The following is a 19,391-nucleotide window of genomic DNA, read 5'->3' as shown; positions in this document are numbered from 1 at the left end:
TAAGCCTTGATGTTGGAATCCTTCTTTACGTGAGTTTCCAAGTCCTATCCTTAACCTTCAAGCACGCCTTTCTCCTTAGAAAAATGGGCATAGTTCAACAGTAGGAAGGCAACCAACCAATAGCCAACCAGTTGTGGATAGTAGGGATCTCATTTATAGGGAAGGAGAAGGAGTAAAAGGAGGGAGCGGTTCCATATCTTAAGGGAAATATCCATGAAAGTAGGATAAAGTACCAAGAATGGGATATCTCATTCCAATCTGTATTCACTTGTAACCAAATTTTTGTTCTCGACACTTCTAGTAAGAGAAGCTTCTCCTCCACTCTAGGAACAATTGCGTCAAGAGGTTCACTGTAGGTTTTTCGAATAAAAGTCGTGCTGACAGTGCTAGGAAAATATAGATTTTCAAGGTACAAGCATGGGTCACTAATGATGAAAAAAGCGTTGATACTGAAAACAAGGCTTTTGGACAAGTTTCTTCAGAATTCTTTCAAGGCAAGTTTTTGTCTTTTTTTAGGGATGCTTCTGAACATGTTTCATGGTGAATACACTGACAATTTTCATCATTTTGACACGTTAGGATACAAAATGAGGAGTGTGACAAAATACTGTATAACATATGTTCATGTAGTCCATAATTATAGTGGATTATAATTCCTTGATCTTGTCCAAATCCTCCTCATCCTCGAGTTGGTCCTCATAATCCTCTAGCTTCCAACCCTTATCCCCGACCTAACTAATTGTATTTCCCAAGTTAATTGTATCCTAGTTGAGTGTGAACTAGCATAGATTTCATCCCTTTGGTTCTCCGCACACATAGGGAACCAAAGTTTCAGTCATGCATCAACTCTAATGCTTGATAGTGGTGGATATCGTTTCCCACCAATTTTCAGAAATCACAAAATAGAGTGTGGGTCATATTTTCATACTCTTTCATCATTGGGAAACTATGTGGGGTGTAGCCCCACACTTGGAAAACTTCACACCACATCCCTTTACCCTGTGTAAGTGGATTTTTTGTGCCAGCCACCATGTAGTTTATCATCAACTTGTATTATTTCCTATGGTGACCCTCTTCTTGAGAGATGTTGCACCACACTTCCTCCCACTTCTCCTTCCCTTTGGTAAAGTCTTGAAGCTACAGAGTTAGTACAATTATATATGATTGTACTTGAGCCATACCATTTCTTTCCCACTTCTCACTAATAAGGCTTCCAACTTTAATGCGAGCTCTATTGCCTCTAGCTATGCACCTATTTGATTTTATGTCAATGGTATCCTAATGTGGGGTACCAATCTGATAATAAACAACTCCTTGTGTTTTGAGTCTAGAATTTCAAATGCCATCATGCCCTTCAAAGCCTTAAATCTTTGATCAAAATCCCAGACAGATTCACTTAAGCCTTGCTTAATATTCTTCAACTTAGTAATGCACTAAGATTTAGACTTTGTCTTTTGAAACTCTCTAATCAAAGTATTCTTAATTTCATTCAAGGTTATATTCTTCCCTGCTGGGGTCATGCTCTTAATTGTCATGTACCATGTCAACGCATGGTCTCTAAAGGTTTCTTCTAATTATGAAATCTTCATCACCTCATCATGGGCATGCTTAGCTATATAAAAAGCCTCACACACAAACAAATATTGTTCCAGGTCTTCATTCCTAATGCTATGGAACATAGGCATTCTTAATTCCATGCCTACCATTAAACTTTACACAGTGCTTCCTAATGAAGTACTCCCACTTGCACTCATTGAACCACTAGGAAATTATGCACTTGTTTGTGCACCAAACTTAGCTTGGGCACCTTGTGAAACCCTTCCTACATATTGACCATTTCCACTATTACTCATACCTCCACCTCCTTGACTATAATTACCTTCTACATGAGTCATGCAAGTATGTTGAGTACTTACCTCTATATTTGTAGAAGTGCGTGGGATCATGGGTTCGACACTAGGCATGGTTTGATTATGCTATCCAGGATCTATAGACTTAGTGTTGCATGGAATAAAAATTCTCTCCTTCCACTTATTTAGTGCACAGGGTACCAAACTGTGTTCCTTTGTAACTGTGGTCACTTGCACTAGTCCTCATCCTCCAGTGACCTCTCCTTGACCCTCTCCTTGGGCTTCTCCTATTGGTGGGCATCAATGTTGACTACCATCTTCTTGTGTCACCCTGTTGAAGCCTCCTACCCCTTCACTCATGCCATAAAACCTCCATTGCAGTCTTCTTACCTTTCCTCCTTTCCCTCTTCTCAGAACATCTCCTAGTTCTCCCCCATTTCCCTTAGTGTACGAGTGGTTTAGCCACCCATGTTTTATGATTCCAAAGGAAAAAATTCATGGACATACAATAACGTCTTGATGGCTAATGGTAATTACCATATAAATCTACCTCGTGGTCCCTTTGAAAATTTTTACTATGTTGCAGTATAAGATACTATTGCTTCCGCCACAGACTTGTTAATGAATCCCTCCAACACACTTTTAAACCAGAAATATACAACACACAAAATTTTGTTATTTGTCTCTTGCAGTTGGTGTACCTACTCTTTAGTCCACCTTCTTGACACATTATGGAGATATGTTGGATTATTTTTCTTCAACCATTGAACCCACTCCGCAAGGATATTTAGGAATTATCCAAAGAAAGCTTCATGGAATTTAGTAAACACATACTTCTGTAACCATTTCTCTATTCTTCATCTTTTATCCCCGATCTGTTTTTCTCCAAACTTGTGCTCCTTCCACTTAAGCCACTGAGTAATCTCTTCCTTTGTGAAATTCCATGGTTTCAGCATGCCTACCCAAAACTAGTCGCATCAGACAATGATCCTAGTCCCGAAAACAAAGCCAATTATTGGCATGCAGGATTCTAACAAACCTCGGATTTGTTGTGTAGTTGGCCAAAAAACCTACTCAACATTGGCCCTTTTGGAAACACATGCAAAGTTGATTAAGTCTCACTAGAGATACTAATGGGTGACAATTAGAAGAAGGTTTCCACAGTCAAAAGGGATTATTACAATCCTAAAAATGAACTTTGATCCATAGCATAGAACTCACACATCTACTAGGTGGACACATAGCAATCATCCTTGAACTACACACCACACAAGACCTCTTGAATCTTGTATTCATTGGTTAGTATGTAGGTCACAAATGGAATTATAATTAAGGCTGACATAACTTACACCTCTCGTCATTTGTGTCGACATTAACAACATAAGGCACCATTCACCATGAGAATACTATAACATATTATTTCATTACTAGATTGTTGATTTACTTGGCCATTCAAGACATTCAAACATATTTAGTGTAGTAAAAAAACATTATATAAGAAATGAAATGACATACCTTAACTAGAAAAATACACACATGCATTTAATAGTATAAAAAAAGAAACTCAACCATTCATTATATTAATTCATCATAAGATAAGCATAGGTGTGAGGTGCTACAAAATATATAATATGTAATTTGGCTCACCAACCTTCATTCCTTGCTTAGAGTACAAAAGGGACCAAAAATATAATACACAATCATATAGACTTCCCCATTTCCTTTGTACCATACATTGCAAGGTAGTTATAGATTCAGACACTGACAGTTGAAACTATTGACACAAAAAGAAAGATACATTCGTAATGACCCTTTCATCTTCAACATCTATGGTCTGATTGTCCAATGGTCCTTCCGTCCAACCATCTAACCCACAATCTATCTCAATAACCTCCCTATATTGGCCCTTAGTAACTTCCCAAACCTTCTTAGCCTAATCCTCCACTCCTCCAACAATCCTCCTAGATGGTTGGTGACGAGTCATAAAATTACCATCTTTTGATACCTTCATTTCCTTCCTTTTATCCATTTTTCATTTAATTTTAACCATGTATTATCCCCTTTTAATTCATACATGCAAGATTTAGGCTCAAGATGATTTTTAGTACATTTATTAGTATTCATGTGATTTCTGATTGACATTAGAAAGAATTACTATATAGTGTATTTACTTTTGAAGCGAAAAATCATGTATGGACTAGTTATATGGTTTTTCTTCACACGCTTTGAAATCATGTTCACCATAAATCACGACCGTTGCACGTCGCTTGCCACAAATTGAAGTCATTTTGTTGGTTACTACAACTACATGGTTCTCATGTGTTTAAAATAGTTGCTGCGAAATTAGAACTCTGCTGCAGAATCAAACCTGTAATAGTTGTTGTGAAATCATAACTCTGCTACAAAATCAGACCTATAACAATTGTTGCAAAATTATAACCCTGCTACAAAATCAGACCTGTAGCAGTTTGCTGCAAAATCAGTAACAACTTGCTACGAAATTGGATCTTCATTATATGTTTCACCAAACACATTAACAAATTCATTATATTTGGAGATATGGCCAATGAATGATCGTATGTGGCAACATATTATAACATGTGGGCTAAGGATTTTGAACATCATCGGATTGGTTTATGATGGCATCATATTATTCGACCATGAAACCTCTGCCTAAAATTAAAGAACAAAAAAATTGTCATTGGATTGTCGTTTATGTATATGGTATGGTTACAAAGATATGGGGCATGTTTACACCAATGAAATGACACCAAATTTCCAAATGTTGGAACCACAACCCAAATATGATTGGCTCACAAGGTAATGTTGTTGGGTAGTTATAAAATTTGGTTATTAATAATAATGCGGGGTTGACAACAAGTTGAAGGTTACAACAAATATAACCAAAGTTTAATTATAGCATTTTTACATGGAACATCAGTATATTGTATGGTAAAAACAATAAAATGTCGACTGAAAGTCCACCAAATTTTTAACAAATTGTTGCAACCACTTGGGAATATCTTATCCTCAAGTGGGTTGTTAGTTCAAGAAAGTTTTTATATAAAAGAGTGTCATCTCCCCTTCAAAGTTGGGGACCCTTAGAGAAATTGTCCAACTTATGATGGAATAATATCAAGTTTCTTTTCTCATATTTTCATTCTCTAGTTTAGATGTAGAGTGCTTTAGTTTAGTATTATGGGATAGCTTGTTACTTTTTTCTTAGGAGAAATGGATCATGGTAGCATTTTATTCCATTGCATATTTTCTTTTTATGTAATTTTACTTCTTGCATATTATTTTTTTGTACTTGTGTGTTTTTCATGAACAAATTATCATAGAATAGTTGTTTCTTTTGAATACAAGCTGATTGATAAGCTAAGATAAGGACCAGAAATGCCATCCACTACATCTCTTGGTGTAAAAGGCACCAACTCTATCTTAGCCTCTCACTTATTGTTATATCAAAAGCATCATAGTTTCTTGTTTTCCTATATTAACTTACTTTTTATTCCATGCAAGTGTTTTTTACTTTAGGGTTTCCTTTTTGCAACATAGGTCATTTAGAATTTTGGTGAGGATCCTCTTTCTTGTGTATACTTCACAAAGTGCCTTACAAGCTTATTGACCATGGTTTGGAAAAATAAAATGCACAGTGTATTTCAAATTTTAAATGAAATAAAAAGCATATAAACACACTGTCAATTGGCCATTATAATATTTTCTAACATTTCACCCTTAGTTGTCCCATGCTTGCTTAACTCTCTACTGGAAATATCTCCAATCCACTCATCCCACTTTTCCACCTTCCTTCCTCTACAAATATCTTCAATATTTCCTAACATGACATTCTTCTCCTCTTTTTCCATCAACCACAAAATCCTAACTGCTCGATCTTATTCACACATTTCCTCGCTCTCTAGACACTTACATCTCCCCCTTGCACAGTGCCTCCCTACATCATGTCTCTTCCTTCTGTGTCATCTCCCTTTGTTGTGCACCAACTACTCCTCTATCCTTTTGTAATGTCACCTACTTAGCAAAAATAAAAATAAAAAATTGGCCTCCAACAAGTGTAATAGTATAATTTATGACATACTAAATAAATATTTAACTAAATACATCATTGATATTTCAAATTATATTTGGAACTATATTATGTAAGCAATCATAAGTAAAGTTTTTGTAATTTGTATTATAATTTTTTGCTAAAGTTTAAGTAGTTTATAAGTCTTTGAATAAACAATGATTGAGTATAGTGTTAAGGAACTTTTTGATCTCAAGGTTAATGGTTCATATCTTGATTTTTCTGAGTATTCCCACTTTCCAGATCGATTTTCTTTTTTGATAAACTTCAAGCCATTAACCAGAAGTGGTTGATGTAACATGCCTAGCCCTTTAATGTTTATATGGCCTATCCATACCCAACTTCCAAATTTAATTTATGGAGATGGCGTTGTTAAATTCCATATTTTTTAACAATGTAAGTCCTTTTGATGAAACCGCCATCTTTTTCTACTCATCAAAATATTCCTAATGATATAAATTACATTCAAGTTTGAGATCTCAATCCAAAGTTATGGATACTAGAAGATTGTCCTTTTGTGCCATCTTGATATCTATACTTCCAACATGTCACCACCTTAATGGACTACATCACTCTGTCTAGCCACAATGGTCTATGGTGTTATTGGGAGAAAATATTAAAAGGTGAAGAGTTTAATTCAAAGATATTATGAAGTTTCGATAATAGGACATTCCTTCTATATATGACAAAAAATAAGATGACAATTTTTACATGTCATTGAGACTTGTTAGTATCAGGATATTGTTTGACATCCTACACATCCCATTCACCTGAGATACCAATACCCAATTAAGTGACAAAAAATAGGTGATAACATGATAATATGGTGTCAAGAGAGAGTTATGCTCTAACTTAGCCAATGTTCTGATAACCTAGTACCGGATAGCCCAAAAGCCTAATTATCCAATATCACAGAAGCTCAATAACATGAGACCCCAATAGTTGATATCCCAACATCTCAATTACTGAAAGGCATATAAACTATGGTTGTTGACAAGAATTTATTCATTATTCAATACATGTCATTATGGTCTATTAATATTAAGAGTTTGTGTTAGTGGTTTTTGATGTGTTATCTAACACCCAATTGTATGATACCTTGACAACCCAACATCCTATCCTTTCAGACATAAGCACCTTTCACCTAATATCTTGATCATGGCCACCCTTTGATACCATATCACCAAGGACTAGGGCTAATGTCTCCAATCCCAAAATTTCCAAAGCATTCACTAACAACTTGAAAATTCAAAGGGTCATCCTCAAAATTATAAAAATTTCATTAAGCTCCCAACCTAGATTCAGAGGAGTGGAATTGACTTTGATAGGGAATAAATCTTACCCGAATATTTATGAAGGCTCAAAAATCTTCTCCAAGTTATGAAGGAATCCTACAACACTTCCTTCAACCTAGAATCTTCGTAAAAGGAAGACATAAAATGCCTAATGGCTATATCTTCTCAATTTTACCCAACTAAGATGAAATATTCACACTCCTTTGGACTGCAAACTAGAACATCACATTGTCAGCTTCAAAATCTTGCAAACATAGGGGCTAGTATTATCTCTTACCTTTAGAGTAAACAAGGTATCCCATCATTGAAGGACTACCAAGTATTCTCATTCAATAATAGGATACAATCACAATTGTTTTCACCTAATACTAGCCTCGTAAAAGCCATTCACATTACATAATACATATAAAATCTCAATTCAACTTATACATTCACCTTAATAAACCACACATATGATATTCATTAGAGGTAACTTGTTTTAGAGAAAATTTTTATACATAGCATTCATTCGTGGAAGATGTAATACTTAGTATCTAAGAAAAGCTATATTGTAAATTCAATGCATCAATCATACATATTCAATAAACTAGCATAAGAACTCCTAGCTTATCATGACAAACATACATAGTCACCAACATAGTAAAAATTATGAAAATTGAACAATAATTTCATTTCATTAGCAAAGAAATATATACATTTATACATTTATACATTTATCTGATGCACTTAAAATTGCTACAAATTGAAGAAGGGAGAGTCACCATCCACCCAATTGTAATCACAACTACACTACAAATTTCTTGTAGTTGACCACCCCAAATAGATTTGATTCCTTAAGAGCAAGCTTCTCTTATGGTTTTATAAATTTTGAATCAAGGTAGATGACATGAATTTCACTCTCCTTCACATACAAAAATAAGGATTATAATTTTAATTACTAATCCTAGGCCCATTAACACAAGAAAGTATGGCCACTATGGGACTATACAACAAAAAATTCCTAAGCCCTTCAGTAATATAGTAGTCCTTTGGTGTTTCTCCTTTTCTCAGTTCCTTACATGATTTAAGAAGGGAAAACCATTCAAAATTTCCTCCTATCCATCTAACTCAAGTTGAAGGATTCCTAACTAACTTCCTTAACCTATTTAACTAAAATCACAACTAAACATAAGTATGTTGTGACTCAATGGATTATTCATCCCACCTCTTTTAGAGTCACACTCACACCCTCATGCATGGTTTAATTTCTTCTCATAGATTCCATTAATTCACTTGCACACATTATTTTCCCTTCTCACACCTCTCTCGCATTCATTGACTACTCTCTCCTCATTTCTCTTTCTTTGTCTTTTGTCACACACATGAACACTTCCCAACATGGAATTTAGGGTCCCTTATCATGTTGTGTGGTCAATCAAAAGTCTCCAGAATGGGTACATAGCCCATATTCCTAGATCAATTTGGTAGCAATCCTCTTTCCTCTCCCATTGTTGACCCAAATGTTGACCAACAAGATTTGGGAGACATGAACATCGAGAGAGAGGAGAGAAATCAAATAATATTGCCTTAAATTACTATCAAAAACATTGAAAAAATACACAATAAATACATCCTAACAAATGAAAGGAAGGATAGCTCCATATCAAATGAGGGAAAATTTTATGACTACATCATGGTGGACCAATATCTCCTTTTGCAAGGTGAGGGCCAACATTTATAGTATTTTTTGTGCCTTATTGAGTTACTTCATGTAATACCATGGGTGAATAACATGGGTGGATACCACTTTCTATTTAGATGAATGTTGCCCCCCTGAAGAGGAATTTGTCCCTGTGTGTCAAGTTCCCTTGTTAGAAGCTTTCTTTAAATACAAGTCAATGAAGAGAAGGTTTTTGTGTGATTTACCAATAATTGTGGGTTTGTGGATGCCCTGAAATGGAGTTGGTGTTGTCAATGGTTTTGTGTGCTTGAACCATAACCAGGGGTTTGTGGGTGACCCATAATCATGATAAATGAAGGTCCGAGGATAAAATTACCCTATAAATCTTACGGGCCAACTATGATACCAACAATGTATGGCCTAGAAAATGGACTTAGATGGAAATGGTTTAGTGTGGTTGACCCATAAAAATGGGTTTGTGGGTGAACCTTAACCATGATAAATGAAGGTATGAGGATAGAGTTATCTTGTAATTCTTGTGGACCAATTAGATATAGTTCACACATTGGTATGCCAAGTTATGGTAGAAAACTAATGGCCTATATTTTTAAATTCTCACTATGCAAATAGATGTTGTAAAGGTTTCCTCCAAGTACTCAAGTTTCACATTTTTCTTTCTCATTGTTGTAATTTGATAATCCCACCATGACATTACCTTGGAATCAAGAGGGGTATTATGTCATAGTGAAAACTACGCTTCACAAGAGTCATCAAAGATAACCCTATCATCATGGGCATCCCTAGTAATGAGAACGATAAAGGGAGGTGGATGTGCCTATGACATCAACTAGGTGCAATGGGTGGCATAACTCATAAGTAAATATATTACACCTAAGGGTATGATCCATACACCCTTTTTCTGGAATGGAAATGCTTGATCTACAAACACCTTGGAAGGTGCCTTGAAATTACTTAAGCCTTTGCTGACAATCATAGATGCAAATTTAGGCTTACAGTGAATCAAAGTGGAATTTTTTTCATAATTGAAGATGTTTCTACAAAAAAAAAAGGAACATAACTATAGCTATGACAAGGATCAAATGAACCATCACTCCAACAAAATATAAGCTAGTAAGTCCATATAACACAACAAAAATAATGGCATTTGTCAATATTTTGAAGCAAAAGTAAAGCCCCACTAGAAAGAAGAAAAGAAAGATGTGAAAATCAAACATAAATGATGAAAAGTTGTTGGTTGATGTTCTGAGACAAAGGAAATTATTGGTATATGATATGAAACAAGAAATAGACTCCCATGGTAGCCATGTACTCACCACACTATGAATTTTGAAAGACAAATTAGATTTGCATTAGTGAGAATGATATTCTAAAGCATTGGATGATAAAAAATAATCAATTGCAACAAATAATCTTGTGTAGAAGCTATAATTAACTATATCATGGTCCAAAGTACTCTCATCTTTAACCTACCATTCATTTAGAATGATTCTAGTATATTTTCATTAGCATATGAACCCTCATTAGATTCCTTTATTCTCTGAATAGTAGAACGATGGTTTTTCCTCAAATTATTCTCTTAGAAATATGATGTGGATCCCAATATCATGCAACTCTCAAGTGAATAGCTAAATTCATCCCTCCACCTCAACAACATGACCTCCTCAATGACAAGCTCTTCACTGAGAAGCTCAACACAAAGGTATTGAATCCCCTTGATCTTTTTTTGGCACCTTGCTATGGTTATGATGTGAAACCTATGTAAGAATTGAGTTTTTTGTCCCAAGGATCTATTGAAATGCCTCTAAGGGCTTAAACATGATACTGATCACAATTTTAGTAAAAAGTACCTATAAAACCTCTACTCCTGGTCGACATTACTAGTGTTCTAGAAATAGGCATAGGAGTTGCAATATCATACTTCATGAGTCCAACATCATAAACCTTGGTCATGTCTTTCTTGAATAGCCCAAAGTTTCACTCTAGAGTAGTTCCAATCTTGATATCTTCATTGAAGAGAGAAAATGTGTAAGCATAAAAGGTTTTTATGGGCATCATCAAAGTTCTCCCATTGGAATTAGCAAGTTTAATGATATTTCCATTATAGGAAAGAACATTCTCCATATTGATAGTTGTTTGGTTGGGATATCTCACATATGGACACTTAGTTTCATCCACAACAATATCTACATTTCAGAACCCCAATAGTTTCATAACTGAGTAAGAAACATCTAATTGAGCTTGGACCATGTTGGAATATGTTATTCCAATATTCTTCTCAAATACACCTGGATTTTTCTTAAATATAGAATTGCACAAGGTATTATTTTTGTAGCCATAGTATGGATAAGTATTGACTTTGAAAGGAGACCTTGTTCTTCTAAGAAAGTTCAATAATGGATTGAAAATAACTCTATCATAGCCTTGTTGGAACCTTCCTATGGATGGGGCCTCCGAATAATACTGAGAAAATGAGGTTTGGAGACCTTTATTTGTTTATAAAAAGAGGCACCAAAAAGAGAGGAATGAATATTTCGCATGGAAAGAACTAGTTGGGATATTAACACTTTTTTTCCCATGGAAATAATATTATTCCTCACAATTGTGGCAATTATATTTTTAGGTGGAGCAAAAGGAGCCACATTTTTCTTCACCCAATCTTGTGTTGTAGGCAATTTGTTAAGGACTATGATTTTGTCATTTTCCATGGAAACAAACACCCTATTATTTGGATTCGAAAAATCATGTAAGACATCAAGATCCACATTGAAGATCTTCATCTCGTCAGTCATTGTGGTTTGTAGGAATTTTTCCACTTCATTGGGAGGAGGAGGATTGTCCCCCATTCTTCCATAGTTGAAACCTAATGCTTCATCTGTAAAAGAAATACGTAACTCAAAATCCATCATAATGAGAAAAACATCGCTTCCTCCTATAAGATAATGTTTATATATTTTGTAGGCATTGATCACTGAATCACCTAGCTTGAATCAAAACCTAGTTCAAAATATGGTTGTCATGAATTCGTAATGTAGTTCTTATACCACTAATATGGATCTTGAGGGCTAATATTTGGGAGACTTGAACAACGAAAAAGAGGAGAGAGAAAACACAATATTCCCTTAAACTATTGTGAAAAACATTGAAATATATATATATATATATATATACACTAAATACATCCCAATAAATGAAAGGAAGGATAACTCTTTATTAACTTAGGGAAACTTTTACAACTGCATCATAGTGGACCAATTTGTCTTTTTGCAAGTTGAGGACTATTATTTATAGTAATTTTGGTTCCTTCTTGAGTTACATCATTCGATACCATGGTTGTATATCACTTTCCATTCAAATCATTTCTTCTCATAATTTCTTGCATTTGGTTAGTTCAACTTCCAAATAAGAGATTTGTATAATTAATTCAAATTAGATATGAAACTTCCCAAATCCCCCGTACAACTTTCCCCTCATGTGTTGGGAATTTTTTTGGCTTCTCTCTTCTTTAGTTGTAGAAATATATTAAATAAGAGTTAATATTTACATTCATTGAAGTTTGCTTTCCATTCCAGCATTATTAGTCTGAGTTATAAATTACAAACTTGGGTTTAGAAAGAGATGTTACAGTTGATTTAAAGACATATATATATATATATATATATATATATATATATATATATATATATATATATATATATAGATATATATATATATATATATATATATATATATATATGTTCAAAATATGGGACATTATATAGAGCTTTCTTTCAGTGAATTTCATTTAAAAGTTTATCAAGAGAAGATCTAGGTCATTAATCAATATATAATCATTTCCTTCTTCATATTTTATGGAGTGATTTTTTTTTGAGAGTTACGATTTTGCTAAGAGGCATTTTACAAAAAAGTTTTTGAATAATTTAAATTGGGGTAAAAAATAAAAAATCCTCATTTTGGGATTTAAACAATGTTTTTTATCAGAAAAACATTGATGAAATGTGATTATAATATTTTTTGATATTCCAAATGTGTGAAATATGATTGAAAACAAATTTCTTACTTGAAATATATACTCATAGCAAGTGGATCATTGTTATTCCCATCGTAGCACTAGATGTAGGCCTTATAAGCTACTACTAATTCACATGTAAGGCTAGTTACGCATATTTTCCAATAATATTCTAGATGATTCAAAATATCAACCCTAATAAGAAATAAAGAATCCAAAATCCCAACCTTAACAACTAAGAGGGGAGGATAAAATGATTGACACAAGGAGAGAAACATGTTCCTTCGAAACTTACAATAGTTCAATTTCTATTTCTTAGCAACACAAAGAAGAGAAATAATAGCAAATAACATAGGGATACCCTATAGAAGCTTGTACTATGCTAGAATGTCAACTTAAGTGAGAGAGTTATTTTTATTTGTAATCATATTATAATCATTAACAACAATAAGAACAAGGAAAAGCCATTTATTTATAGTTGCTCATTTTTATTTATTGGTTTCTGAAGTGAAAAGAAGGCATCAATGGTGATTTACAATGTGTTTTTACTTTGATATGTGTTCTTAATTCTTACTTAGATTAATTAATATAGATGATGCATTTTTTACACTATTAAAGTTTAACATAAGTGAATAACTTTGTAGTAGTTTATTTGTAGAAACAATATTAATGGTCATGAAAAGAAATCCATTGGGATATCCAATGCCTTTATAGCTCACATAGAATTAGCATAGTTTTATTTGGGACATATGTTGGAAGAAGTTGCAATATCTGCTCACCAAGCATATGGAGTTTAAATATTGTCAGAATGTTTGAATCCAACATGTAGTACATTAGTTGATTAACCAAATGAGTTGCCTTGATTAGTTCAATTATCACTTACTGAGTGTAAATCGATTTGTCTACTAACTAGGCTCTAATTAGCATCAGGACCATGGTTGGAGAACCTTTAGTGTTTAAGGTGAACTAAATAAATCTTGATTTATGGAGATTAATTCGCCATTTATTTATAAAATTGATATCATATATTAAATGAATATGATGGATTGTGAACTCATGTACTCCATGTACTATTGGATTAGATCTTTTTGTTTACTTTTTTTATGCGCCTATGAATTGTAATATAATATAAGACCATATGGTTTGAAGATCCTAGCTTGGTTGTATTGTTGTAATACGTTATAGAGTTTGTCACAATATATGAAGATTATCCATTCTTATCACTTGAAAATCATTCACAGCCATATAGATGGTCACTAAATTCATCATCACTAAGAAAATGCACCCATGAAATTAATATACACATCAAATGAATCACTGAGAAACTATGGAACATATATTTTTATATGCTTGTGTAGATTTCCTTGAAAGAGATCATGCAATTTTGTGTGCATTATCCTATAATAGTCATGCAAGTCAAGAGGAGATATAATATAAGACCATATGGTTTGAAGATCCTAGCTTGGTCGTATTGTTGTAATATGTTATAGAGTTTGTCACAATATATGAAGATTATCCATTCTTATCACTTGAAAATCATTCACAGCCATATAGATGGTCACTAAATTCATCATCACTAAGAAAATGCACCCATGAAATTAATATACACATCAAATGAATCACTGAGAAACTATGGAACATTATATTTTTATAGGCTTGTGTAGATTTCCTTGAAAGAGATCATGCAATTTTGTGTGCATTATCCTATAATAGTCATGCAAGTCAAGAGGAGCATACAAAAGTGGATCTTTCCATTTTTGAAAATGACATCCACATTAGTTTAAGTGCAAGTTGAAAAACTTGTTAGTTCAACATGCCATTGGAAACAAAAATCATGATAAGGCATGAGTTAACTCAACATAAATCAACTTATTGTGGTAAAAATAAGTAGGTCTTCAGTGTAATAATTTATAACATTCTTTGTAACAAATATTTGCTATATAATGAGGTCACATGTTCACAATAAAAGAACAATTGTAGTTCATAGGAAATGTTATATGGGAAAATTCACTCTTGAGATCCACTATCTCGAGAGTCATTTGTATTTTCTTGAAAGAGAGAGAGAGAGAAAATCAATAAAGACCCTCCTAAGGAGAAGGAGAATGAGCTCATCACTTGCCACTTCTTTTGAGTGTCTCATAAAGGCAGTTTTATCTCACCATTGGTAATAAAGCTAAATTTTCTTCACAATTTTATTGCTTTTTTCATTTTTACTTCATGAAGCAAGTTGCCAACCCACCAATAATTTTATCTCTCCTATTTTAATAGCGAGTAATGCTTAATTTTTTCATTACTTGAGAGTATCTAGTGCATCCTAGATACACAATTATCTAAATAATTTGGAGAATCCACTGGGTTTGGATTCACATTATTCACCTTTGGTGGGTCGTAAAAAACTCTCTAGTAGTTATCCTTGTTACGTAGGAGTTCAAAGTAGTTAGAAAATTCCTTATAAATCAATTTTCTTCTTTGTCTATGTGCAAATTCTTTAGTTTATTTTTTCCAATTAACTTACAAGTCTATCAAAGAAACAACTATGCAACATTATGCAAGCTCGATGTTCCTCCCTCACACAATTTATTTATTTTATCTGTTGGACTGAGAGGGGGGGTGAATTAGTATTATCAAATTCTTTTCAATATGCCTTCCAGATTTATACTTTAATTTATTCTTCAGATATTGATCATTAATTTGTATGTCAGTACCATATAATAATGAACAAGAACTAGAAAAATAGATAAGCACACCAAAGAACACCAGATATAAGGTGGAAACCCAATGTGGGTGAAAACCACCTGCTGCAATATGTCTCTATCTTCTTTCAATTTAGAAACTTCTTTTACAAGGATTTTGTACTGGTACAGTCCTTTACCAGTACGCAGGCCACAACCTGCAGAGAGCTACAACTCTCTCTCGTTTTCTAGTCTCTCGTGGAAGGGAGCTACAACCCCCTTTGCTCTTCTACTTCTTTAAGGACCACGTTTCATTAATTTCCAGACTGGATCCAAGAAGGTCAAATAATCATCAAGTACATGCAAATCACCCAATATCCTTATACAACCAACGAATCACCCAACTACTTAGAATGTTGTAAACAAAAAAGTAATACCAGAAATCTAAACCCAAAACTCTACAACAATAGATAAAAGACAGCCAATAAATGTTTCAAGACAGGTCTGCAACTTCACCAATATAAACCTGCGGGTATCCGCAGCCTTTTTGTGCCTAAACTGCACAGATCCGCACTGTATCCTTCTACTGCTCTGCGTACCAAAGCAACTTCCCCTTCTGCTAAACTGCGTACCTCAACTCAGATACGCACTGCACTGTGTGTCATACCGCGTACCTCCGCACTGTTCCTTTTGTGCCTCTACGTATCTTCGCACTTTGCTTTCTTCTGCGCTGCGTACCTCGCACTACGCCTTTTGATGCGCTGCGTACCCCCGCACTGCGTCTTCTCCTGAACTGCGTACCCCCGCACCTACGCCGTGGATCACCTGCGAACCTTTGATTAGGGCCAAATTAACAGTCCTCCAATGTACCACAGTCAGTCAGATCCACGCGCCCGAGAGTTCACGACTTATCAATAGATTCACCTTAAGATTTCTCCTTGATTTAGATCTTAGCTTTGTAAAACCAAACACCCAAAATTTTAGATCTTAAGATATTCAATTTTTCACAAGTGACCAGCCAAGTGATCTCCTTCCCTTTTTTATAGTCAAACCCTTATCCACACCATGGGACAAAACCATCAAAAACTAATACAAGGAATCCAAACCGGGGTGCAATAAATTAGATCCTATACCATGGGCCAAAAGCATAGGATCGTAAAAGATGGGCTAAATACCAAGGGCCAATCATAGGATACCCCACGAGAGTGTGATTCTCTGCATTGGAGTGAGTGAACTGGGGGACCGCACCTTATGAATGGTGAACCTACGGGTATGTCCGCACTCCCTGGATGACGAACCTGCAGGTTCGCACCTTTTGAATGATGGACCTGCGAACCTCTTATTTTCCATCATTTTTAAGAGCCCGAAAAGAGTTTTGCCACTTGAGTGAGTTGCCATCAAGTACAACACCTGTACCATAGAGCCAAACCAGAATCATAATGTCAACAATCTCCCCCTTTGGACTTGATGGCAACCTCAAGATCCTCATCGTCATTCTCCCCCTTTGACATCAAGGGCAAAGGGTTATGCTCCCCCTGAGACCATGCTTAAGTCTTTGTTATGCTGATCATGTACCCCCTGACTGTAAACCGGATTTGAAAACCATAATCCACCATACACCATGAATGAAAGAGACATATTGCAACGATATTCAGATCATCATCCATGTTCGCCTTCTATGCTACCATAATGCCAACAATGCATTATATGTGCTCCCCCTGAACCAGTGCTATGTGATCTTCGACCAATCCATAAACTAGCAAATGTACACGTATACCCCATATGAACCTCACGTACAGCCAACAATCTCTGAAACAGATGAGATTCAACAACAGGATGATGCATCAACAACCCCCAACTTTTGCCTGAGGTATTCAAAGGTCTCCCTGGGTAATGGTTTGGTGAGTATATCAGCAACTTGTTCCTTAGAAGGAACATACTCCAACTTGACCTTTTGTTCAAGCACTTGTTCCCTGAGAAAGTGATACTTGATTGGTATGTGCTTGGTCTTTGAATGCATGACTGGGTTCTTTGAAACCCTGATTGCACTTGTATTATCACATAAGATGGAGATAGGTGGAGTACAAGTGATCTAAAAATCCTGCAAGGTCTGCATCATCCAAAGGAGTTGAGTGCAACAAGATGCAGCAGCCACATATTCCACTTCAGCTGTAGATAAAGCAATCGAACTCTATTTCTTGCTGAACCAAGATACTAATCTGGAACCCATAAAGAATGCACTACCACTTGTGCCCTTCCTGTCATCCACGCTTCCGGCCCAATCTGCATCTGTATAAGCATGAAGTGTGAGATCTGTATCTCTAGGATACCATAAGCCATAGTTTTGAGTTCCTTGAAGGTACTTGAAAATTATCTTCACTGCCTGAAGATGAGTTTCCTTTGGATTTGCCTAAAATCTTCCAACTATTCCCACTGCATGCATGATGTCTGGTCGAGTACCTGTCAAATAAAGTAGACTTCCAATCATAGATCTGTAGGTTGGTTGATGTACTGCTGCTGATTCATCATTTGCACTGGGGCTACATCCTGTGACCATGGGGGTACATACTGGTTTTGCACCTTCCATGCCATATTTCTTCAAAATCTTCTTGAGATACTTGGTTTGAGACAAGAAGATCCTACCTTCATTTTGTTGGATTTGAAATCCAAGAAAATATGTTAGTTCTCCAAGAAAAGACATTTCGAATTCTTTTTGCATTACCAAGGCAAAGCTTTGACTCATAGCTTCTTCATTGCTGCCAAAGATAATATCATCTACATACACAAAAAGTATTAGTAATTTGTCATTTTCAATTTTTATGTAAAGATTGCTATCCGCTGATCCCTTTGAAAAACCTTGTTGATGAAGATATTTGTCCAAACGGTAGTACCAAGCCCTTGGAGCCTGTTTAAGACCATAGAGAGCCTTCTTTAGTATGCATACAAGATTTGGATCATTCCCAAGGATGAAACCATTTGGTTGCTCAATGTATACTTCTTCTTCTATTTCCCCATTTAGAAAGGTTGATTTCACGTTCATTTGAAAAACTTTGAACTTCTGAAAGCTTGAGAAAGCAAGGAACATGGATGGCCTCAAGTCTAGCAACGGGAGCAAAAGTTTATTCGAAGTCTATTCCTTCTTGTTGAGCATACCCTTTACACACAAGTCTGGCCTTGTTTCTAATTACTTCTCCATTTTCATTCAACTTATTTTTGAAAATCTATTTTGTCCCTATGACATTCTTATCTTTTGGTCTGGGAACCAACTCCCAAGTGTTGTTCTTTTCTATTTGCTCAAGTTCTTCATCCATCGCCTTGACCCAACATTCATCTTTGCATGCCTCTCTTACATTTTGTGGTTCAGTGGAGGAGAGCAATTCCAAATAGCTTGAGGCTTCTACAATTGTTCTTCTTGTTTGTACAACTACTTCTTTCTGCCCCAAAATCTGAGATTCTGGATGATTCTTTTGAACGTACCTGGATGGAGTCTTCTCTTCTATCCTTATTTTCTCCTCAAGTGCCTCTTGAGGTTCTTCTTCATCATTTGTCTAATTTGGAGAGTAGTCTTCATCCTCTTCGATATTTTCATGATTTACTTGCCTAGGGATGTATCCTTTTTCATCAACCACTACATCAATGCTGTCAACAATTCTTCCAAGTCTTTTATTGTAACACTTATATGATTTGTTGTGGGGAGAATAACCAAGCAGAATGCCTTCATCTGCTCTAGGTTCAAGCTTTCCAAGCTATTCATTAGTGTTATTGATATAGCATTTGCTCCCAAAAATTTTGAAATGCTT

The 19,391-nt window shown here is 35.1% G+C and overlaps 1 pseudogene; it reads right to left on the bottom strand.

Annotated features, from left to right (window-relative positions):
* Positions 1-10,746: 10,746 nt before the first annotated feature.
* LOC149230345 (glucan endo-1,3-beta-D-glucosidase-like) lies at positions 10,747-16,944 on the bottom strand (annotated as a pseudogene).
* Between the last annotated feature and the right edge of the window lie 2,447 nt (positions 16,945-19,391).

This window comes from Pinus tabuliformis, chromosome J, assembly GCF_031772625.1.
Source record: "Pinus tabuliformis cultivar Carrire ecotype Pingquan chromosome J, CPIR1, whole genome shotgun sequence".
Lineage (NCBI taxonomy): Eukaryota > Viridiplantae > Streptophyta > Pinopsida > Pinales > Pinaceae > Pinus > Pinus tabuliformis.
This window is presented reverse-complemented; position numbering and strand designations above follow the sequence as displayed.